The 21,631-nt window shown below is 42.4% G+C and overlaps 1 protein-coding gene across 1 annotated transcript in view; it reads right to left on the bottom strand.

Moving 5' to 3' along the window:
• FERRY3 (FERRY endosomal RAB5 effector complex subunit 3) overlaps positions 1 to 21,631 on the bottom strand; it is a 360,837-nt gene that overhangs the window by 108,299 nt on the left and 230,907 nt on the right. The window lies entirely within an intron of this gene.

The following is a 21,631-nucleotide window of genomic DNA, read 5'->3' as shown; positions in this document are numbered from 1 at the left end:
GTAAGCTTCTTTTACTGATTTTTCCCTTGCGATGTTAAACACTGCTAATGGTGTCAAGTGCACAAACAAAAAGGTGTTGGGGGGGAAAAAAAGAAGAACCTTTGATAGTCATGGAACAGATTAGTCAGAAGTGCTGCCTGAGTATGATTTATAAGCAATGTATCTAAATCGTGATGGGTTTGTTATCTGATAATAAATGATAAATCGATACCGTGAGCTGCAGCCTGATAAGGTTTGTTTCACAGACACCTACATAGCAGCCATACCACCAGGCCTCACATGAAACACAACTTTGTCCTCTGAATCAGTTTTCCCTTGAACTTCTCAGCATTCTTTACAGCAGGATAGTTAGGCTCTGAAATGGAAAAAAAGATAACAAAAACCCAACTTGAACCAAACCAAATTTCCTTATTTGGGGTTTTTCTGAAACTTTAGTCCATAAAGGAGAGTCAGAAGGTGGGTTGTTTGAATTCTCAGTCTCTTTCCATCACTGCACACACACTTCAGCAGTCTTTTCTCACATGATTTCCTCCTAAACCAGTCACAACCATCCAGAGGTAGTAACCATGTGCAGTCTTGTGGCCGTTCCCTCTCGTCCTGTCCCTGTTCTCTGGGAGCAGAGCCTGACATCCCCTGGCTGCTCCCTCCTGTCAGGGAGTTGTGCAGAGCCAGAAGGTCCCTCCTGAGCCTCTTTTCCTCTGGACTGAGCTCCCCCAGCTCCCTCAGCTGCCTCTTCACAAACTGTAATCTGGGTTGAGTTTATTGTATGATCCACCTTCACCTTGTGTCTTTTGGGTTCTCCAGGTAGAGCCTTGCCTCAGCCTCTTCTTTCCTCCCAGGAAATGAATCTGGATTAATATGCAGACCTTACAGAGCCCTGTGAGGCCCCTAAAATACCAGGGGCTGTCTATCAAACATCCATATGTCTGTGGAGGGGGGAGTGGTGTTTTAGCCTTGAATTTTCAGACTTTTTGGCACAACATGGAGATATCTGAGGGTCCAGACTCTCTTGCAGCACCTGCAAGGAAAGATGGTGGGATTTTTGTGTAGGATTTCTCTGCACATCATGTAGAGCTTGACAGCCTGGAGCTTCAGGGGCTCTATGGGGGTAGGCAAAGGGATGCGAGCTCATGTCATTCCCCATCCTGACGTGCTCCTGGGTGCACACAGACTCCCCCTTCCCAACTGCCAAGCCTGAGTGATGTCACTGAGTGGTGTTCTGGTGGCAGCACAGTTACCAGCTCCAGCTATGCACAGAACAAACGTGGTGACAACTGCAGATGCCACCTCTTCTTGTGGGTGTGACAGCATCACCTTCACTGCGTGTGGAGGCAAAGGCAGACTGAAAACAGCGACGTGGGCTGCAAAGCAGAATCCAGCAAAGCAGAATTCAGTCCCTCCTGCCACAGAACAGGCAGCTCAGCCCAGGACTCCAGCTGCCTCACAATGCACATTCGAAAGAATTTGAACTGCTGGTCTGACAATAAAATGCAGTTCCCAAAGGCTGAGCTGCAACACAGAGGCTTCCAGGCTAAACTGAGGGAGTCCCATGGGCAAATGTCCAGTTTAGGTTTCAATTCTAAGCCTCTGCTGTGTCACAGCAGAGCCTGTTTGTATGATGAGGCGCAAAAGCAGCACCCAGAAGGCATGATCAGAGCTAGGGCTGAAACAGAGACACCTGTTGCCATAAAGGAATGTCTGTGCATGGTTATCCCACACTGCACCAGGAAAAACATCTCATTTGAACTTTTAAACTCACAGGCTGAAATTTATTGATCCATTTTGTTAGTCCTTCCCTGCTGTGCTCTATTCTGCCATACAGACATGGCCTGCCTCGCTTCAGGTCTAGTAGAGCTCCTGTCTCTTACCCTCATGGCTGAAAGAGTCTGGGTTTGGGTATCACATCACCTGTGGGTTTGAGAGTACTTTGCAAAGAAGAGCATCAATTCCAGGCTGCAGTTGGAAGAGCAAAAATAGAAGGACTTGCCTGAGCCCATCAGCAGGCCAGGGGCCAGGGCTAGAAGGCTGCTGAGCACTTCTGTCCCTCAGCACAACACCCTTTTCTGAAGGTGTGCTGGTTTGGGCTGGGACAGAGCTCATTTCATTCACAGGAGCCACCATGGATTTGTGCTGGGAGCAGTGTGGGGAACAGCTTTCAGTAACTCAGGGGTGTTTAGCTATTGCTGAGCACAGATTACACAGCATCTTTTCTGCTGCTCACCCACCCCAGCAGCCAGGAGGCTGCACAGGAGCTGGGAGGGGACACAGCTGGGACAGCTGACCCCAATTGACCAAAGGGATTTCCCACATGGCATCATGATCAGTGTTTAAAGCTGGGGGAAGAGGAACAGGGGGGGTGCTTTGAGTGCTGGTGTTTCCCAAGTCACAGTTATGTGTGATGGAGCCCTGCTCTCCTGGAGATGGCTGAGCACCTGCTGCCCATGGGAAGCTGTGAGTCAAATCCTTCTTTTGGTTTTTCCTTAAGTGTGCAGCTTTTGCTTTATCTATTAGAGTGTTATCTCCGTCCAAAAGCTTTCTCACTTTTACTCTTCTCCTCCCCATCCCCCAGGTGTGAGGGATAGATTTTTTCTGAGCTGCTGATGGGGTTAGCCATGGCAGCAGACCAGGCTGATTGCTGATACCTCATGCATTTGTGAGTTGTTGCTTCAAAAACTATAAAACCTGGATCCAGATTCATCAGTTCCTTTCTTTGCAGGTATTCCCGAGCTCTTTCTGGAAATACATACCCATGTAGAGTTAGAAATCCCTTAGCCATTAATGCATTTATTCCATGTCAAAGTGCTTTGGGGTAAAAAATCTCTGTCTGTTTGTGAAATTGGAAACAAAGCTGTTGTAAAAACAGGACAATCTATAAATTCTGTAGATTGAATGGACAAATGGTGCTCGTAAGCACACACAGCTTACAATTCTTCCAGAAGTTATTGGAATTAATACCCAATGGCAGGAATGAAGAACAAAGAGCATGCCCTTCCACAAAACTTCCAGTGCTCTCTACCCTTATTCCTTTATAAGTATGTGATTTATTTAATTTTTCCCCAGGAGGTAGAAATACAACTATGAATGATTTTTTCTTGATAATTTCAGGATTCAAAAACTGTTAACACATTGGCCTCAGAACAGATTAGTATAACAATGCAGATGATACAGCCCCTAAATTATGATGTTTGCATTGGAAGGGGGGTTAATTTTTAAGAGAAGTTTGATGTATAAGAATCCAGGTGGAGCAAAAAAGAGTCAGAGTGTGCAGTAAGATGATGTATTACTTGGATGGAATTAACACATGGTAATCAGTCCAGCCTGTAATACTTGCTCCCAGTGAACTGCAGCAGTGGAGCTGGAGTGGGAAGCCAAGTGGGAAGCAGGGTGTTAGCAGGAGTGCCCAGTGCTGTGTGGATCTTGAACATGGAAAGACAGGACGTAGAAAGAAGAGCAGTACAGAAGAACAAGAAATTATTTTCAATCCTAAGTTTATATCACCACTGAGAGGTTTCAGTCAAGAATCCCAGGATGGGTCAGGCTGAAAGGGACCAGTGGGTCAGCTGCTTCCACCTCCCTGCTCCAGCAGGGCCATCTTAGGGCACAGGATTGTGTCCAGACTGGAATATCCTGTGAGGAAACTCCACAGCCTCTCTGGTCACTGTTTCAGGGCTAAGGACTGCCCAGAGAAGAAGTTCTGCCTCCTGCCCAGGTGGAACCTCCTGGGATCAGTCCCTGCCCGTTCCTCTGGTGCCACTGCTGTGCCCCCAGAGCAGAGCCTGGGCCCTGCTCGGAGCCCTCCCTGCAGACAGGGACACCCAGGGCTGAGGGCCCCTCTCAGCTGGGGCTCCTCTCGAGGCTGGACAGCCCCAGCTCCCTCAGCCTTTCCCTGCCAGAGATGCTCCAGGCCCTAAATCATCTCTGCAGCCTCTGCTGGCCCTGCTCCAGGAGCTCTCAGTGCAGTTGTAATAATGGACAAACTGGAACAATTCACATCACTAACATTGCACACAATTTATCCTGCTATGCTGAGTAAATGATGTTGGCTCTTGATTTCTCTTCTGTTAAAAACTGTTCTTACATAAATGTCCAGCTGGTATTGCTCATGAACCGACCATCAGAGCTAATTAACTGTTTGGAAACTGGATGTCTAAGTTCTGTGGGTTGGGATTTTATGATCTGAGAGGATCTTCCCTGGGACACTTAAAAGAAATACAGTTTATCAAGAGAAGCTTGAAAGTCTTCCAGCACAAATCTTTGTACTTTGTCCCTTACTGCTCCTGATGCTTTTGACAAAATCCCCAGAAGCTGCTGAAAAGAACTTAGGGAATGGTAAGTTACTGTCGTACAGTAACTTACAAACTGCAGACAAACCAACCAAACAAAAAGCAAACAACAACACACAGACACAAGGAGAAAATCCCCCAAAACCTATGAAAACCATCACAAGTGAGATGATATCTGAGTGTGATTCTAAATGTGCTGAAGAAGGCAGCAGGAGGTGGCCACTGTGCTTTGAACTGAAGCCAGGCAGTAGCAGGGCTAGGAAAGAAAGTGTGCAGTGTAAGTGACACAGACAAGTGAACTCTGTCCCTCTGTCCTTCTCTGACAAACTCCAGACCCTTCTAACAGCTGGTTCTAACACTGCACCTTCTCCTGTGCAATCTCACAGTCCTCAGAACCACTCTTCCAATGCACACACACTCCTTCCTGCAGGGAGAACAGATCCGAGCCTCTCAGGCCCCATTTTGCTGGGCTGGTGGGTTTAATTTCATTTATCTTACATTAAAATCAGCTGTCTTAACTTCTGGGGTTTTTTCAAATGCTGGAAATTGCTTCTTACTTTACCAGAAGACGGTGTGCATATATCTCACTAAATAGCTGGAAAGGACATTTAAATATTAAATGTATTGATCCTTAGTTCTGCTTTGTTCCTGTCCACTGGAGGAACTTCAGGTACATTTGAGCAGCTTAATGCCATTATTTAAATGGAGACTTGTGAGGCCTGGAACTACAGAAGGAGCTCTGTTGAAACCTTGCAGTTTCAGTATTTCTGCTGCATTCAAAAGGATGAGCCCTGGCCTTTTGTAACAGCAAAGATCTGTTAACTTGGAAATTCACAGGCAAGCTCTCTTCCACAAAAGTGAAGTGGGCATTCTAGCAAGCCCTTGGCTGTAGCAGACACATTCTTCTCTCTCTCAGGATGTTTTCATAGAGGGACACAGAGAGAAGAAAGAGAAAACAATTTCTATTTCTGCTGCTTGTTTTTCCCATGTGGAATGTGTTTGGAGAATTGTTTACCTGGGGTGATTGCTTGATTGGATTCTGGTGAGGATTGTTTGAGCCTAATGGCCAATCCAATCCACCTGTGTCTGCACTGAGAGAGGGTCATGAGTTGTGAGTTAGTTAAATACAGTAGTTAGAAAAGTAGGTATGTAGTTTTAGTATCTCCTTAAATAGTATATTAATGTATTATAGCATAGTTATAATAAATAAATCATTCAACCTTCTAAACTACAGTCAGACATCATAATTTCTTCCCACCAGGTTCACCTACATTTACAATACTTGGTGATCTTTTAAGTGCTTTGTCAGCAATATTTCTTTCTGGAAATTGAGGGGTCAGTGGAAAGTTTTTGTGGGTTTTTTTGGGGTTTTTTTTGTTTTGTTTTTTTTTCTTCTGAAATGGTTATAATGATTTCTGTCTGCTGTCAGATTCAGCAAGGTTCAACCAGTTTTTTGGGGGGTCAGGATTACATCCTGGCTTCACCTTTAATGTGTCAGCAGAGTGTCCAGTGGTGATAAATCATGGGAGAGCAGTCCAGGGAGGATCAGCCCTGGAGCAGGGGAGCAGTGTGGGGTGAAGCAGAGAGGAGCTGTTGTGGACTGACCCCATTGCTGCATCCCCCTGTGCCTCTGGGGTACTGGGTGAGGAGGGGACTGAAGGCAGGAATAAAGCAATGAAATTGAGGGAAGAAGGAGCAGGGACAAGGTCTAGCTTAAATCTTTTTGTCTGCATTTCTCACTGTCCAAATCTATTTCAATTTGTAAAAGTAATTCACTTTCCCTAAGTCAAGTCTCTTTTGTGCATGATGGTAACTGATAAGTGATTTATCTGCTTTTATCATGACCCTTGACCTTTTTCCTCTTATTTTCTCCCCTGTCCTGTTGAAGAGCAGGAATGAGAGAGAGGTTGGGTGTAAGAGGATGGTGTCTGGCTGCCAGCTAAGGTCAATCTTACCAGCCTGTATTACTTTACAATTTCTTTTTTTTAAAATATATTTTTTGCTAAGCTATGTAAAATTCTAGTAAAACAAAGGTTTCCTCTGTGGTTCTCTCAAGAAGATCTTAAAAATATTAGCAAGAGACCACCCATAGGAATATTGACAGAAATAGACTCCTGAATGAATTATCCTCCTGAAGAGGAGCGAACCAGTTTTAAAAGTCAGGCATCTGCTAAACAAGCTGTTGAAATGTTTTAGTCTTTTGTTTCACTTGCACTAAATCCCCTTTCATTCTCAAATTAGATTTTGAAAGGTCGGAGTAGAAGTGAAAATATTTTCATGTAATGACACATAAAGATAGCAGAAAGCCCACCCAGGGAAAGGAAAACCAGTCTTTTATTCTGTCAAGAGTAACGCCCCTCTCATCTGCATCCAAGTTAAGCTCCAGGCTATTCACAGGTTGGCAGCCGAAATTGATACCAACATTACAAGGATGAAGGTCAGAGGCAGTGCCAAGCCTTGAAAATCCAGAGCCCTGTCTCAACAGAAGGATGGAGGTCCCAAAGGGGAGCAATCCAGGAAAAAACAGGCATGTTTACATTTAATCATAATGCTCCCCTGGAATTTTCTGAGTAGGTGTGTACCTGCAGATGATGTGCAGTGTTTTTAGAGACCACAAACCTTGTTCCTCTTCTGCACATTCAGAGAACTGGCTTCGTTTTTCATCCTGCTTCTTGTTATTCAAACACGCTTCATGCTTCAGATTTTATTTCACCAGACAGAAAACTTCAAAGCCACTCACACACATATATAAAATGCTTTATCACTTCCTTTTCTTTTGTGAAGTCCAGCACATACTTTAACTGAATAAACAAAGAGCAATTCTGAGAAATGCAAATCCTTTCTTGGCAACGTGGTGTTGTGAATGCAAGGCAAAAACATTGGGATTTTCCCTTTATTTCAGAAGGATATTCATACTCCTTTTACTGAGATGATAGATCCAGGAATAATGGCAGAGATAAGAAACCAGCCTCCAGAAAGGCAGATGTTGAAAGGAAGCAAAATGAGAGAACTCTAATTTCTATTAGGCTGGCAACTTGTCACTAGTGGGGGTTCCACAGGGCTCCATCCTAGGCCCTGCTCTCCTCCACATCTTTGTAAATGACCTGGACACAGGACTGGAAGGGGTACTAAGTGAGTTTGCAGATGATCCTGAATTGGCAACATTTAGCACAATGTGTAAATGCATTGTTCCTTTTGACATCCTATTTTGTTCTTTTAGCTAGGAAACATCCAATTCCTAAATGCTATAATACTCTGTTGGGTCTGTGATGTTGCCCATAAAATATAAAAATGCTATGAAAATCCTGAACCATAAGAGCTCAGAGTTTCTGGTCACACAACAGGTGAAGACTTTTTGCAGTGTTTGGGCTTTGTCTGAGAAATCTCTTAACATGCCTGAAAGCCACCATGGTTTAGCAGGTCTCAGTGGTTCATTATCCCTCTGATAGGTTGATAAAATCAACCTGTTTAAGTCTGATATGTAGTAACATTTACTTACATGAATGTTCTTACAGTGCAACATGTAATAAACCCCCACTTCTCAAAATTCTACTTCAAAACATGTTTCATGTAAATGAAGATTCAAATTCCTGTAAGTGGCTTTGGCACCATCTAAAGAAGCAGGAAGCTGCCTAGAAGTTTTATGATACAGACCAAAGGACCCTAAAGGTGCTTTAATAGAATGTAGATGGTCTCATACAGTCAGAACAAAAATAAGAGGAACTAAATTTTGCAAGCCTTTCACTTTACTGCTGCCCATGGAAGCTCTTATCAGGCTGTGGGTGTTCACAAGTTCAGAACCATTCTTGTCTGGTAGCACTGTGGTCACAAAGCTGGCACCCTCTTTTTCCATCCTGTACTCTGCCTTTGGATTTCTTCTGCAACTTCCATCTTAATTTTGCCTTCTGCAGAGCAGCCTGGAGCAATGGGTCGTGTTGTAGAATCATGGAATGGTTTGTGTTGGAAGGGACCTTCAAGATCATCTTGTTCCAACCCCCTGCTATGGGCAGGGACACCTCCCACTATCCCAGGTTGCTCAGAGCCCCATCCAACCTGGCCTTGGACACTTCCAGGGATGGGGCAGCCACAGCTTCTCTGGGCAGCCTGTGCCAGGGCCTCCCCACCCTCACAGGGATGAATTTCTTCCTGATATCCAATCTAAATCAATTCCCTTTCAGTTTAAAGCCATTCCCCCTTGTCCTGTCACTAACTGTCCCTCTCCATCTTTCTTACAGCTTTCTTCAGGCAGTGGAAGGTATCCAGCTCTGTGGGCTCCACACCTTCTCTTCTCCAGGCTGAGCAGCCCCATTTGTCTCAGCCTGTCCTTGTGGGAGAGATGCTGCAGTCTTCAGAGCATCTCTGAACTCCTCCAGACCCATCCCAACAGGGTCCCTGCCATGTGCAGATCCCCAGAGCTGCACACAGGCTCATTTCCTAACCAGCTCCTTCTAAAGCTTTCTTGCTGGGAAATAGGTCCCCATTCTGCAGCCACCTCTTATTTGTGGATGATTTTTAGAAATATAATGCAAATAGAGTGTGAAGAAGCTCTTGGACAACCTGATTTGTGCCACCAGAAAATGGTACTGTGCTTTCAGCAACCTTTAAGCCTCTGAGTAATATGAAAATGGTTGCTGCAGGAAGTGGAGGTAACTTCTACCCATCTCCTTGCCAGGGTTGAGGTGAGCCCTGCCTGTCTCATCCATGGCCTTCCAGCTGTATCAAGGCTGGATGGATCCACTGGTACCAAGTCAGAGGTGAAGCCTTGAGAGTGGAGCTAAAAGTGTCTTGAGTCTTGACAAATACCCACCTCTCCTCTGTACTCAGACTTTCCATTTGCAGCACCTTCTGTGCCAGTCAGCATAAGTTCTTTAACTTGCCATTTATGTCCAGTTGGTGCTCTCCTTTTTGCAGGAGGAATCCTTACAAATGGGATAGGAAGTTGGAATGTGAGACCTCAGGCACAGTTCTCACGTGTATTTGTTTGGCACTGGATGTTACCTGACCCCCCCCACCCCCCCAACCCCAGAGGATTGTCAGGGGACCCTCCAGGAATCCTCAGGGGTGTTTGGGTTAACAAGGGAAGGAAGGAAGGTCTCTGTGGGTGCCAATATCCCTGACACAGGGGAAGAAAGCTGCTGTTGCTTTTGTCAGAGCCCTGCCCCAGCAGCACATCAGTGTGTCCTGCCATGGGGCAGCCCAGCTGCCTGGCTGCTGTGGTGATACCCATGAGAAGCTTCTACTTCACCACCTCCCCTCCTTCCCCTCTGTGAATGAGAGGGGCTGGCAGTCCTGGACACCTGCCTGGTCAGGAGGGCTGTGAGGGTCAGCCTCTTGGGTTTGGGAACATCCAAACCTCAGAGGTTGTGGGCAGCACTGCTGGGCAGGAACAGGATTATGTCCAACGACCTCTGAATAGAAATAATTGGCAGCTAAAGACTTAATAGTTGAATGACTGTGGGCTTTGAGATTGACATCTTTGAGGAGTGTGTTCTATTTTTTAGGTTTACCTTGAAAGGTTGGAAAATAGCTGAAATGGGGTGTTTGCAAGAAAGGGATCTGTTTGATGAGTTCTTATGCAACTTATAAGAAAAATGATAATTCTCCTGGACTTCAAGGAATCATATATGGACTTAGACCTTCCCATCTCCCTTTAGAAACGTTTCAATCAGTTATTGGAATGTTTGCTATTTAACATGGGGTTGTGTGAAGGTGTCACTGCTGCTGTATCAGCCACTCTTGCACAATTCCCTCCCTTTGTAGCTTTCTGTGCACAGTATTCTGTGTCCTCAGCACCTGGTCCTGAACAGCAATTTCAAGCAGAAGGACAGTGTGTGCAAATATCACTGATGGCCAGACAGCTGCTTGTGCTGCCTGAAAGCTGCTGAGGTCAAATGAAACCTTTCTTGTAACAATAAAAATGATCCCTGAAAAATGCCAGCATGGGGAAGGTCTTTCATAACAGAAAATAGCTCAGTTTGGCCCAGACAAACACAAACCAAAATCTGTAGTTCTACTTAAGTGCAGTTTATTCAAGACAGTTTGTCTTTTTGTCTCAGAATCCCAGAGCAAACATCCAAGGTGCAACAGCTAAAAGCCCCAAACTGCTTTACAACTCCTTCTCTCTCAAAGAGCCTCTTCTCAGGAACTCGGGGAGGGAGCTTTCCACATTGTAAGTTTGAGACTCACTGCATTCCTCTTATAGTTCTGTTTACATCAAAAGTAATTATTTACAAAATCATTATTTACATCATAAACCACCTGCACAGCTCTTGAAATGCAGAGCTCTAATTTCAGCTGCACCAGAGTAAAGCAGGGGTAACCTTAGGGCAGTTGACTGTGGAAATTCCTGGGTGTGAAGCTGGCATCAGTGAGACCTCCAGGACTTTCTCAACAGATCCCTCTCCAGTGTCACCAGTGGAACAGTCACCATCCTCATCTGAGTGCTCTCCTGTGAGTTATCGGAGCCAGTCAGGCTTTAATCAATTGAAACAGAAAAAATATGGGATGTCATTCATTGCAGAATTACAATTTATATATCTTTCCATTCCTTAATATGCAAATAATATTAGTTCAAAATCATGCAATTATGCAATCAAAAGTAAACTTCTAAATGACAGTTTAGGTCAGCTGTGCAAAGAATGGACCAGAATTCAGTAGTTTAGCTTTTTAAGCCCATATTCAAACTATGACATAATAAAAAAATGGAATAATTAAAAAAAAAACAAATGGAATAATAAAAAAAACCAAACTGCTATAATGTTTCCTGCAAGAACATGATGTTTCATGCAGTATTAAAAATTCCAGGTAATCTATCCACTACTACTAATCTATCCACTAATACTAATCTATCTACTATTTTCACAGGAAATATGCCTGAAGTATCAATGCTTCCAGTGGGATTTCACAACCATTCAGAGTTTATCTTAATGCACCATAAAATCTTTAAGATCAAGGCTTTTTGAACATTGTGCATAAAATACTGCATTACTTTTTTGCAGAAGGCAGATGATTATTAATTTCATTAGTTTCAACCCAGCATCACATCCTTGTTGTCAGTGTTGTTTATGATATACATTGTAGATTGATTTGCTCAGACTCGGGAAGATCTTCAAATATTTGAAATAAGGTTACTCAGAGGAAATCTTGAAGGTATAGCATCCAGTACTGTTGAAGTATTTTTTTCCCTTCTAGGAAAAAGAAAAGGGAAAGAAAAGGTGGTGAATTATCAGATGGGAAGGCCTCTACCCTCCTGAAAATAGAGGATTTATTATCCAGGGATACTAAGCTTGCATCTGCCAACTCGTACAGATTGTTTAAAAGGGGAAAAAAAAAAAGGGGGGGGGGGATTTTTTAATACTATTCTCAGTGGCTTTTATTCTGCTTGTTCAGCTTTAGTCAGCTCCTCAGTTTATACTCAAAAGCTGAAATCTTTAAGTGAAATAGTGGCCTAAATCCATGGAGATTTATATCCATAAATGTTCTTGTTTTGGATATGAATTATATTAATTTATTCTCCATAGTGAAGAGTTCAAAACCATGAAGTAAAGAAAGGTATTCCCCTTCCTCCTCTGCCCAATGCAGGAATAACAACCTGCTATTATCTGTTTCAGGGAGGGAAAATGCTGGGGTTTTTTAGCCTAAGCCAGAGGATTTCCTTTAACTGGGAGCTATAGCAGAGCTTTAGGTGCTAGGACAGAGCAGGTTTATCTGCAGAACTCCAGGAATCAAGCCAGGTCAGTGTTGTGTAACTCATATTTCTGGAAAAAAAAGGCTACATAAGCACTTCATATTTCCATCAGTTTAAACAGAATAGAAATTCTGATACATTTTATGGTGAAGTAGAGACATCTAGTGACTATTTTGTGTGATTCAAATGCAAAGGATTAATGTAGGAGGGGAAAAAACTTCTTCCAAATTCTTGAATAGCCTTTGAACAATAGGTACATCTTTATATAAAAAATAAATTTAGTCTGGCTTTGCATTACTGGCACTGAGGACAGTTAGTGCCTAAGTACTAATGCAGTTACTGACTCATGTTACTTTGTTAAACAATCTTCCTCAGAACAACTTGGCTGCAATCTCAAGCAAAAAATGTCTTTTTCTATTGAACCATCACCTGCCTGCTAAAGGAAGGGCAAGATGCTGGAATGAGAAGGGGAAGGATGTTGGGGTTGGAATTAGATGGTCTTGAAGGGCTCTTCCAACCCAAATCATCCTGGGATTGATTCCAGGCTGCCTTGGACAGAAAAGCTTTAACCCTGTAAAAGCCACTGCTCACCCACTTAGATGCCTAAATCTCAGCAGTTTACAAACTTCTGCTTTCCAGCAGGTACCTCCACAGTCCTCCCACTTGCTCCTGGAAGGTCAGTCATGTACTGCAGCACTCTGGGACACTTCACATTTTCTCACTGTGTTTCAGCAGCCAAAGAGCACATTTTTCCAGAGTATGGGAGAGTATCACTTTCTCTCTTTGATGCCCTTCTTTCCATGACTGAAGAGGACATTGTGTTTCTGCCCCGCTCTGCTGCGACCCCCTTCCTTGCAGGGCTGCATCCAGCCCTGGGCCCAGCACAGGAAGGACAGGGAGCTGCTGGAGCCAGAGCAGGGACACCAAGGGGATCAGAGGGATGGAGCAGCTCTGCTGGGAGGAAAGGCTGAGGGAACTGGGATTGTTCAGCCTGGAGAGGAGAAGGCTTTGGGGTGACCTCAGTGTGGCCTTGCAGTGCCTGAAGGGAGCCCACAGGAAAGATGGAGAGAGACTCTTGACAAGGGCCTGGAGTGACAGGACAAGAGGGAATGGCTCCAAAGTGACAAGAGTAGGTTTAGAGTGAATATGAGGAAGGAATTGTTCCCTGGGAGCATAGTGAGGACCTGGCACAGGTTTTCCAGAGAAGCTGTGGCTGCCCCATCCTTCAAGACCAGGTTGGATAGGATTTGGAGACGCTTGGTCTGGTGGAAGGTGTCCCTGCCCATGGCAGAGGGGTTGGGACAACATCGTCTTTGAAGTCCATTCTAACCCTGATTAATGCAGAACCTTTTACTCACCAGGGTTTGGAAGGCCCATTCTCAAAACATCTCAGTGATATAAGCTGAAAATACCAAAGTGTTCATCCTTCTTCTATGGCTGGTCCCAAGAGGGCAAACTATTGCATTCCTTGACTTGCCACCATGATAACTCCAAAGAACCCCGTTTTCTGCCTTTACTGAGAAAATATGAAAGTCAACATGCAAAGGAAGCATAGGTCAGACTCAGCCCTGGTTTAATTCTGAGCTCAGTAGTGCCCCTGGGATATGAGGATTAGCATGTGGTATAGAGCTGGTTGAAGAGCAGAAATACCTCTGTGAGAAGAATTCAAAGTTTTGGTATCATTCTAAGTTACCAAAACCCCCCAAAATTTAGGAAAAAAATCCCAAAACTTAGTAATTTCTATGGGGAAGAAAATCCAACTAAAAAAAGGAAGTGGGCCTTATAGAAACATTTTTAAACCCAGCTTTTAAAAATAATTTTGTTCTGTATGAAATATTAAAAAAAAACCCCAGGGAAACATTATTTCAAAAGTATGTAGGGTTTTTTTTTTTCAGCAATATCAGATATTCTTTCTCTTCCTCCCCATATCATTGTGTTATGGTTTCAGCCCTGGACTATGGAAGTTTGGGAAGAAGTGATCTGATAATCACAAACCAAAGCAATCTAATAATCATGAACTGAGTTTTCTGTTGAAACAAATTTTAATGCCCAGTTGGTTTGAGGAGAATATGAACACACTCAGCATGTTGCCAGCTCAGGTTCTAAATTAAAATTATGTGTGGGCTGAAAGTCACAGTTTATGAGAAAGTTGATCAAAATCTCAGTTTTTAATAGAACATACACCAAGGGAAGGGAGTAAGAATGAAGAATTGTTTATCAAAAGCTACAAGGTGAGAATTTATATTTGGAAAAGAAAGGTTCTGGTTTCCTTCCGTTCTGCAGACCTCTAAACACTTATTTTGACCTAATGGGGTGTGATGGGAGGAGATCAGAAATAGGGCTGTGTTTTCTTCGGCGAGTCCATTTTGATGGCAGACCTGAGAGCTGAAAGCAACTTTTCAAAATGGCAAATGAGGTGCTCTATGCCGTGGTGTCGCCCAAGGAAAGAGTGAATTTTATTTCAGAAGCTTCAGATACAGGTAAAAAAAGTTCATCTTAATATTACTTATTTTCTTTGCTCACTGATGCATTCTTAAAACTTTCATTCTTTCTTAAATTGTTCACAAGCAGCTGAAGTCATATGGAAAGCCTTTTAAAACTATTAATACCCAATTCTGTTTATTATATATATCTATTGGTGTGGCAGATTCATGTTTATTGATAGAATGAATGCTGAATTCTAGCAAAAGTGAAGACTGGCCTTTGAAATCCCCTTCTGGCTTTCAGTAAGATGGCTGAAATAGGATCTTAAACACATTACTGTTCAGACATTGAAGATCTTTAGACAGATTATTGACAGCTGAAGTTCACTGGATGGACTTCTCTCTCCTGCAGTCCACTTATATTTTGTATTTTAATTTGATTCAGTTTCTTAGACATCAGAAATATTTTGAAATTCTAAAGTGATAGGTCTGTTTCTATTTTCTTTTTTCCTCCTCTTCCTTTTTTCTTTCTTTCTCTCTTTCTCTCTCTCTTTGTCTCTGTGTCTCTCTTCTAAAAGTTCTGTGTTGAGAAAAATACAAGTCAGGATTTAATAGAACTTTCTATAATTTTGAAACCTGTTAGTACTGCAATTTCTGTATAACTTACTGATGCCTTCAACTATAAAACCGCATTGCTTAAAAAATTATCTGCAAAAAATAATGTGCAAAATATCACCATTAAAGGATTTAGGTAGGAAATAATACTTTTCTTAAAAACCATGAATTAAATTTAACTTTTTCAATTCTGATAAAAAAATAGCTCTTTTCTTGTTGTAAGACAATTGAGCATGGAAAATTTATTTTAAATTATAATATTCAGAGGTTCCAATAGGAAAGAAAAGATGTCCTAAGTATGCCAGTAAAGCAATATTTATTCTTAAAAATTAAATATGTATGTTCACTCATTGGAACAGAGTACGAAAAGCACCTGTACAGGTGTAAAATCTTTGTCTTTCATTGTTGACTCAGCTTGCCCCTTAAATTACATGACCAGTTCTCTGCAGAAAGGCTGCAATGCCAGGGCAATCCTTGGAACTCCAGTGTAGCACTGTTCCCTAAGGATTTATTGGAGATGCACCCCCATGCCCAGGACCACTCACTGTGAAAATGTCTCAAACTTGGAGAGCGTAAAAGTTTGTTCCATCTCTTTTTATTTTTTCCCCACCTGTCCCTTAAATTTCTAGTTATATGTTAGAGTTTTAAGTGCTTTCACACAGCTTTTCACACAGCTCCAGTGAATCATGCTTAAAAATTGCTGTATAAATTATTAACTGAGAGCCCCCTAAGCCAAGATCATACTTCTGAAATTCAGAATCTAAAAAATTCTAGTGGCCAATTATGAGGTTAATTAAATAACAGAATTCCACACAAAATGCTTTTCTTATGTTTTAGAGTATGCCAGCATGGTGTTTAGCCTGTCATAATATATTTTAAAAACATTTTTAATTGCAATATCTATATTCTTGTCACTTCTGTGTATCTTGCATCCCTGCTGGTGTCTCAATACATGCTTTACTTAAATAGCATCCTAAAGCAAAGATTTCCACAGGCTGATTGTAATATCTTGCAGAAAGAAATACTTTAAATCAATCTTGAATTTGGCACCTATTAACAGCACTAGTGTGTCCTAGTGAGATATAGCAGAAAAAAATCACCTACCTATATAACTAATATTTTTCATGTTCCTATAGATATGAAATCATGTTTATACGTTCTTACAATCTTCAATTTCTTTGCATATTCCATCGCTTTTGTACTTGAGAGCACAAGTGCAGGAAACTGAGCCCTCATCTTCTGCCAGATGCTGTTAAATTGTTCTGACCACTCTGCTGTGACCACACTGCTGCCTGTGAAAGATGCTTAGTTCTGAAAATGGGTTGGATTCAATATTTTTTGTAAGTCTCAGGTTGATCTTAGCAGCTCTGGCACCTTTAGGGGGTTGCTTTTCTTCAGGCAAAAAAAAAAAAAAAATCTTATTTCATACCCTATCAGTGAGCAAATTTTTTGAAAGTAGCTCCTGGGGAATAAGGCAAAACATGCAAAGCAGGCAGGCCTGGAGGTTGTGGTGTGTTGCAGTTGATATAAAAATACAGCTCCTTCCTTCCTTCCTTCTGCTGTCACACCTACCAAAAACTGCTGGGGTCAGTGACACATCCCAGTGTGTCACTTTGGGGAAGCCAACCCTGACATCACTTTTTATACTCTCTGTTGGTTGCAAAAATTTTGTAACACAGGATGTGGTAATTTTTATAATGGTTGTGACCATGAGTGTCACAGCCCCCTTGTGGTTTATTAAGAAGTAAACGGAAAAAAAATATTTAGCCAAGAAGAGTTGCCTGTGATTAACTTCTGCTTAAAGATTGACAGAATATATAAATATGTGTGTAAGATATGGAATGACAATGAAAAAATAGAATTCATAATAGAGTAGTTCAGTGTATGGTTACTGAGAGTCACCTAGAAAGATTGTAAAATTGGCTAAAATTTAATAAATTAATATTATTTGTGTATGTATGTATTTATTTATTTATTTGAAATATTGCACTGAAGAACCAGTGTTGCAGGAACTCTTCTAGTACTTTCAGCCCTTTTTGTCCCTCCAGGTGATCCAGTCACCTATGCTGAGGTGAATATGAAACAGAGATCTGACAGACCTGACAGCACACCCAAAATTACGCATTCAGGTATGGCAACACCGCAGGACACTTCACGTTTTCTCATTATATCTCAGCAGCCAAGCATCATATTTTTCCAGAGTATGGGAGAGAGTCACTTTCTCTTTTTGCTGCAGGTGATTTCAATCCATTTTTTTCCCTGCTCCCCACTCCCGAAGGATGCTCAGAACATGCTTAAAATTCATTTTGCACTGGAGGCACTTGAAAACTTTTCTGTTAATTTTAGGAACAATTTCCATGGATTGCTTTTCTCTTCCGAATGAATTTTGGGTGAATGAACAGGCCAACAATAGTATTTAAAGCCAAACTGAGCTACTTTTGAAAAGTAATAGCCAAAAAGCAAAAATTCTGAACAGCTTTTTGACAATTCCAGAAAAATTGTGTGTCTTTTCTTAAGTTAAATTTTTAACATACTTTAAGCTGTCTGAAGCCATGCAACCAGCCCTGAAAGAAAATTTTGTTTTGCAAAGTGAAATAATAGATTGGATATGAGTTTTGACTCTTGTGTATGAGGTGAAAATGAAGAAGAGAATATTGTATTCCTGTGATACATAAGAGCAATTCATATATGTATGGAACAAATGTTATCTGTGGGAAATGCTAGTGCAAACAAACATTTCCACTGGGGCTTAATTTGGCCTCACAACAAGGAAAAGGAAACTGAAAGCTTCAGGTGTTTTTTCTGAATAAAAGTGGCAGTCAGGCAGACAAGGGAGTGGGCCAGGTGGAAACCCTGTTACAGAGACAAAACTGATTTACTGGCTTCACTGAAATGCCCTATGATTCTATCCCAGTGGATCCAGGCTTGGAATGCAGCATGGAAAGTTGTCAGAAATGCAATTTTGATATAGGGCCACTGACTTTTTGCGTCCTTTTTATATCCCAGTCCTCAATTCCTCCCTTCCTTTCTCTGATTCTGGCTACACTGTCCAGGTTTTTAGAATTTTCTTCGAGGAATATCAAAATCCATATATGCTCTACATATGGATAAATGCTACTAGGAGAGCTCTGTCCCTTCACATTCTTAACTGGAACCTCTTTAAAACCACAGAAGCCAAATGTTTGTTCTGAATCTTGTTTAGACTGGGGAGAAACTTAAATGGAAAGTATTAAGGAATGGGAATCAAATGAACACAATGATCCAGTCAGGATTAAAGTTGGAGGAGAAAATGATGGAGGCAGGGATTTAAAGACCAATTAAACAAGTGTCTTTGTTGTACTTATAAAATTATGGTAATCTGGGAACAGTCTCTAGAATTGCAAATTACCTATAATATCTTATTTTAAAGCCTGAGTGGGACCTTCAAGCTTTCCTTGTGGGTCTTCAGTTGTGCAACCTCAGACAATTAACAGAGGATAGCACAACGACTGCGAGCCATTTTCCAAGGAAAAGGCAGGGCAAGTTCCAGAGTGGGAAGCACTGGCAGTGCTGTGTGTGCACGTGGCAAAACGCTGGCACAGCAGCGCTGGCAAAAGCTATGCTCTGCCACCAAAGGCAAGAGGCTGGATTTTTAGGTTTCTTCTCAATGGCTGTGATGATAAAATTTAGGACTGGGCAGGAAAAGGTTTCTTCTGACCCTGAAAGTGTGATTTTAATAGTTACACACAGGTTTGTATACATACATATATATATATGTGTGTGTGTGTATATGTATATATGTACACACACACACACACACACATATATATATAAGTGCTGGATCTATAGCAGGAGGGACAATGATTTTTCATGCTCCATAACTCAGAACACAAGTTGCCTTGCTTCTGCCCGCGGTGACACCTCTGTCCCTTATCCCTTTGGCAGTGACCTGCTCGGAGAACTCCCCGTGGTGCTACCTTGTGCTCGCCCTGCTCTTCTGCGCGGCCGTTCTGCTCCTCACGGTCATCCTGCTGGCGGTGAAATGTTACAGCCGCTGACCCTGCTGCCCCTCCGGGTAAGCCCTTCCCAGCCCTGCTGGGTTGCCATGCCAGACCTTGCCATTCAGCACTGGAGCACAATTCCAAACCAAATTCAGCACAATTCCAAACCAAAGGCTGGGAATTTTAGGCTGTCGCAGTAACACTCAGAGCAGGTTGAGCTTAGTGAGGTTCTCTAATTCTAGCAGCCTTTGTCTCTTTTATTTCCAGATAAGTCAGCACAGGAAGGTTCTGATTCTTCAATGGAACGGGACATAGTGCTTGTTTTATTTTACACTGTTTTGGCTGACGAGACAAAATGAAGACATGCCATCAGTCTGATCACTCTCCAGTTATGTCATCCCAGATCTCTGTTAAATCTCTAACCTCTCCATAAATGGACAAGACATATATTAATTTTATTTGGAATTTTCTTAATCCTGCAATACCAGCAACCATTCAACTGTATCAGTGCATGCATCAAGACATGGGCTCAAGCTCCTGCACCAAAAGGTGGATTTGGGCCTTGTTTAGACAACAATGACCAGGCGGAGACATACTTTTAATTCACATCTGACTTGATTCTGCACTGATGTGCAACACAGATAAACTTTTGAATTATATGCAAATGCAAAAACTCACAGACAAAACAGGGAATGTGAAAGGTTGACTTGAGCTTTTTTATAAAGCCTGGGCTTGGGCTTGATTTTTCTTCTTCTGACAGCCTTTAGTTGGATTTGTATGAAAGGGATATTGAAGAAATTAATGTAGTTAATAGAGGTCTCAGTTTCATCTCCTCATTGGTTTGAATTAAGTTATTCTGTTCCACTTGTCCAGAAGAGCATTTCACAATATACTGTTTCTGTCTTGGAGCAGTAATTGATTTTTGTATTTATTTGGTTTTGGGTTTGTTTTTTTTTCCCCACATGCCATAGCTTCAGTTAAAATGGAGTCCTCCACTAGAACTGAGGCACCTGAAGTTCAAATACATTTGTTTGTAGTTATGACCTTATTGTCTGTTTTTATATTATTTCTAGATCTTATCCATTATAACTTCTTTGTGGCAGGCTGCAGAGGATTTGCAGACCTAGAGTAGGAGGAGTCTGTATAGCAAATATTTCTAGAGTATTTCTTGTATCTAAACTTTCCTGTACTTTAGCTGTTGCTGCTGTTGGTAATGTACCCCATCTTTACAATAGATATATGCACAGAAGTCAATAAAGGGATTCAGTAAAGCACTTTTGCTGGTGTTTGTTTGGTTTGTTTTCCTCCAGTCTTCTGTTAGTCAGGCTGGAGGAAAAATAACATTTAGTATTTGTATGAGTGTCAGTTTTTGTGGGGTAGCCCATTTATAGCACACCTGTTTTATAGACCTTGCTACTTACCTTTTGTTTTTCAGACTTACCATTGCCCTCCCTTTTTAAAGATAAAAATGTAGCAAAAAAAAAAAAAAAAAAAAAAAGGCAGAAATTAGACCCAAGACACAGGCAAAAATCATGAGACTGGACATTAGTTGATATCACAATATTAGAAATACTAGATGGGTGGTAGAAGATAGTGCAAGATGATAATAACACAAGGCAGTCAGCGAGGTGACAAAACCAAATATACCAATATTATTTTTAATAATCTTATTTTTTTAATAGTTGAATACAACTCTGACTCAGAGGAAGGCTACATGACTGGTATTTTCAGGGAGGTCCATTTCTTTTACTCTTCTGCTTGCAAATGTTGTCAGCCAATGGCCTCACCAGAACCCTGGGTCATACACCCCTCAGATTTCAGTGTGTGATGACCTGTAGAGAGAAGGAGGACAATTTAATTTATTTTATGACAGTTTCCTGGATATTGGCTTTGTAGCCTATTCCTCTGTGAAGTAAGAGACAGGAAAAAAGATTTTTATTGTTTCTGGCCTTTTCATCATCCTAAAAATATTAAAAGTTTCACGTCAGGCCTCCTAGTTTAGTAAAAAAAAATTCTTGGAGGTCTGAGAGGGGCTGATTCCCATTCCCACATCCCATGACGGGGGATCTGGACAGGCTGGATAAACGGGCTGAGACCAAAGGAATGAGGTTCAACACGGCCAAGTGGCAGGTACTGCCCCTGGGTCACAACCCCCAGCAGCTGCAGGCTGGGAAGAGCCCAGCAGGAAAGGGCCTGGGCCTGCTGGTCCACGGTGCATGGCCAGGAGGGCAGGAAGGCCAAGGGCTGCTGGCCAGGGTCAGCAATGGCGTGGCCAGCAGGACCAGGGCAGTGACTGTCCCCCTGTCGTGGGCACTGGGGAGGCCTCACCCCAAGTGCTGCGTCCAGTTCTGGGCCTGGCACTGCAAGATGGACATGGAGGGGCTGGAGCGTGTCCAGAGGAGGGAACGGAGCTGGGCAAGGGGCTGGAGCACAAGTCCGATGAGGAGCGGCTGAGGGAGCTGGGGGTGTTTAACCTGGAGGAAAAGAGGCTCAGGAGGGACCTTATTGCTCTCTATTGCCCCCTGACAGAGGGTGCAGCCAGGGGTGGGTCGGGCTCTGCTCCCAGGGAACAAAGGACAGGACAAGAGGACACAGTCTTAAGCTGTGCCAGGGAAGGTTTAGTTTGGACATAAGGTGTATTTT

Source organism: Anomalospiza imberbis, chromosome 5, assembly GCF_031753505.1.
Source record: "Anomalospiza imberbis isolate Cuckoo-Finch-1a 21T00152 chromosome 5, ASM3175350v1, whole genome shotgun sequence".
NCBI lineage: Eukaryota > Metazoa > Chordata > Aves > Passeriformes > Viduidae > Anomalospiza > Anomalospiza imberbis.
Note: the sequence above shows the minus strand (reverse complement) of the source record. Positions and strands in the feature narration are given on the sequence as shown.